The following is a 3,742-nucleotide window of genomic DNA, read 5'->3' as shown; positions in this document are numbered from 1 at the left end:
CAAGCAATTGGGAGAGATGAAGGATATGAGGAGGAGTCAGCATGGGTTCACCAAGAGGTAATAGTGCTTGAGCAACCTGGTAGCCTTCTATGATGGCATCACAAGCTGGGTGGATGGGGGGAGAGCAGTGTCCCTGCACACCGAGGGCCCACGGGCTTTGCAGTAGCAAAGGTTTACTCACACTTTTCTCTCAGTATACTCTTACTTTACTCAGGGCTTTACTCACAATTTACTCCGCGGTTCCTAACAATATGCTTTAGGTTTTAACTTCAAGGTTACTTTGGGTTTACTCACAATTTGCACCAGGTTTCCTCATTATTTACTCCGGGCTTACACACCCTTTACTTTGGGTTTACTCACACTTTTCTCTAGCTTTACTCACAGTTTACATCAGGTTTTGCTCACATTCTACGCCAGGGTTTACACATATTTTACTCCATGTTTCCTCACAGTTTACTCCAAGCTTTGTTCACTCTTTACTCCAGGTTTACTCACTCTTTACTTCATGGTTACGCACACTTTACTCTTGGTTTACTCACGCTTTACTTTGGGTTTAGTCACACCTTACTCAGGGTATTACTCACACTTTACTCTAGCTTTACTAACCCTTTACTCCGGGTTTACACACATTTCAATCCAGGTTCATTCATACTTTTCTCTGGGTTTACTCTCACTTTACTCAGGAATTAAATCACAATTTACTCCGGGGTTCCTAACAATATGCTCCAGGTTTTACTCTCATGTTTACTTTGTGTTTACTCACAATTTACACCTGGTTTCCTCACTATTTACTCCGGGCTTACACACCCTTTAGTTTGGGTTTTACTCACAGTTTTCTCTATCTTTACTCACAGTTTACATCAGGTTTTATTAGCATTCTACACCAGGGTTTACACATATTTTATTCCATGTTTCCTCACAGTTTTCTCTGAGTTTTGTTCACCCTTTACTCCAGGTTTACTCACTCTTTACTTCATGGTTACACATCCTTTACTTTGGGTTTACTCACAATTTTCTTTGGGTTTAGTCACACCTTACTCTGGGTATTATTCGCACTTTACTCTAACTTTACTATCCCTTTACTCCGGGGTTACACACACTTCACTCCAGGTTTACTCATACTATTCTCTGGGTTTACTCACACTTTACTCAGGGCTTTACTCACAATTTACTCCGGGGTTCCTAACAAGATGCTCCAGGTTTTACCCTCAAGGTTACTTTGGGTTTACTCACAATTTACACCAGGTTTCCTCAATATTTACTCCGGGCTTACACACGCTTTACTTTGGGTTTTACTCACAGTTTTCTCTAGCTTTACTTACACTTTACATCAGGTTTTACTCGCATTCTACACCAGGGTTTACACATATTTTATTCCTCTCAGTTTTCTCCAAGTTTTGTTCACCCTCTACACCAGGTTTACTCACTCTTTACTTCATGGTTACGCACTCTTTACTCCAGGTTTACTCACACTTTACTTTGGGTTTAGTCACACCTTACTCTGGGTATTATTCACACTTTTCTCTAGCTTTACTAACCCTTTACTCCGGGTATACACACAATTCAATCCAGATTTATTCATACTTTTCTCTGGGTTTACTCTCACTTTACTCAGAGCTTTACTTACTTTACTTAGGGTTTCCTAACAATGTAAGCCAGGTTTAACTCATATGTTTACTTTGGGTTTACTCACAATTTACACCAGGTTTCTTCACTATTTACTCCGAGCTTACACACCCTTTACTTTGGGTTTACTCACACTTTTCTCTAGCTTTACTCACACTTTACATCAGGTTTTACACACATTCTACACAAGGTTTTACACATATTTTACTCCATGTTTCCTCACACTTTTCTCCAAGCTTTGTTCACCCTCTACTCCAGGTTTACTCTCTCTTTACTTCATGGTTACGCATCCTTTACTTTGGGTTTACTCACAATTTTCTTTGGGTTTAGTCACACCTTACTCTGGGTATTACTCGTACTTTACTCTACCTTTACCAACCCTTTAATCTGGGTTTACTCAGACTGCTGTCCAGGTGTACTCATTCTTTTCTCTGGGTTTACTCACACTTTACTCCGTGTTTCCTAACAATGTACACCATTTATTTTACTCACAACTTTACTTTGTGTTTACACAGAAATTACTACAGCTTTACTCACTATTTACTCCGGACTTACACACCCTTTGCTTTGGGTCTACTCACACTTTTCTCTAGTTTTACTCACCCTTTACTACATGTTTACTCAAGCTTTACTCCGGTTTTACACACCCTTTACTCCAGGTTTACACACAATTTACTCTGGGTTTAGTCACACCTTACTCCGGGTTTTACTCACATTTTTCTCTAGTTTTACTCCCCCTTTATTCCATGTTTACTCAACCTTTACTCAGGTTTTACACACACTTTATTCCAGATTTACACACACTTCACTCTGAGTTTAGATACACCTTACTCCGGATTTTACTCACACTTTACCCCGGGTTTTACTCACACTTGTTTACTTGTTGTAGACAATAAGATGACCAACCAGAGCCAGCCAAGAGTCTCCAACCTGACCCATGTCAAAGGAAAATAAGACCTCAGCCTTCATCCAACAGTCCACCAAAGAACCACCAAAAGATACGCATGTGTCATAGAGCTGAGACTTGGGGCAGGGATAAATGTCAATCGTTTTGGGGACTCGCTGTACTAACCCAACGTTTTCTTGGAAATCTAATGCATGTGTAAGCAGCAGCTTCTTTAAGTATGTGCCTTTCTTGCCCTCCGGTATGCAGGGTAGGTGGGGGGCACTGGGGGAGATGTGGTGTGTGCGCAGCGCTGATTAAACATACCTGCTTTATAACTACTCTGTGGTTACAGAGTTTGATTTCCACCCATCACAGGGCACAGCCACTGGCACCACTGTCTGTGTCCCTGTACCTGGAGGAATTTGTGTCCTGCAAACACCGTTCTGGATTACATCTCCTTAAGAAAAATGAGAAAAAGAAAAAGAAAAGGACACCAAATTCCTTCAAAGACCAGCATTTTCAACCTAAAAAGGGAGAGGACTGGAGAGAATACTGGAAGCCGAGAAGTGTCTTAGCATATTTTTATTGATTTCAATCTTTGTTGTCAATCCTTGGTTTCAATTTCATTGACATTAATGAACATCTTTCAGCCTTACAGCTTCAAAAAGAAAAGAAGACCCATTTGTACCTTGCACAGAGCCTGGTGCCCCCCAGAATTTCCCTGTTCAGAACCGTCCATTGACATCTCTCAGTCTTTGCATTGATGGAGTCAAAATGTGGTACTGAGCTCATTTTGATTTTCTCAGATTGTGTTTTCGATGGTCACATGCAGCACAGGACGCTTCATGGCCTCCATGCCCTTAATGCCAGGTACCCTGCCCCATTCTACTGTGGGCCCACATTGACCATAGCCTTCCTTTTGCTGCATATACATTTCTAATAGCCCTTATTGCCTTTGATATGCCTGGGAAGATTTAATGGTGTTTGAGCATTAGCCTTCAGAAACGAATCTCAGCAGGTACAATAGGACAAAATCTTTGTGCTGCTGTAAGGTGATCACTTCTTGTCGCCACTTTCTAAAAGAATTCTTCCTAATGTACTCCAAAGACACTTGAAGAACCAGGGCTGTCAGCTCAGGAGGGCCATGCATATCTCCAGGGAGAGAAGGAAATCACCTCCTCTGCTGCTGAGCTGGGCCGGGCTCCTGGGACACAGGGAGCTGATAGAAGT

This window comes from Gallus gallus, chromosome 33 (assembly GCF_016699485.2).
Source record: "Gallus gallus isolate bGalGal1 chromosome 33, bGalGal1.mat.broiler.GRCg7b, whole genome shotgun sequence".
In the NCBI taxonomy this organism is placed as follows: domain Eukaryota; kingdom Metazoa; phylum Chordata; class Aves; order Galliformes; family Phasianidae; genus Gallus; species Gallus gallus.
The sequence above is the reverse complement of the archived record's forward strand: the minus strand, read 5'-3'. Positions refer to the sequence as shown.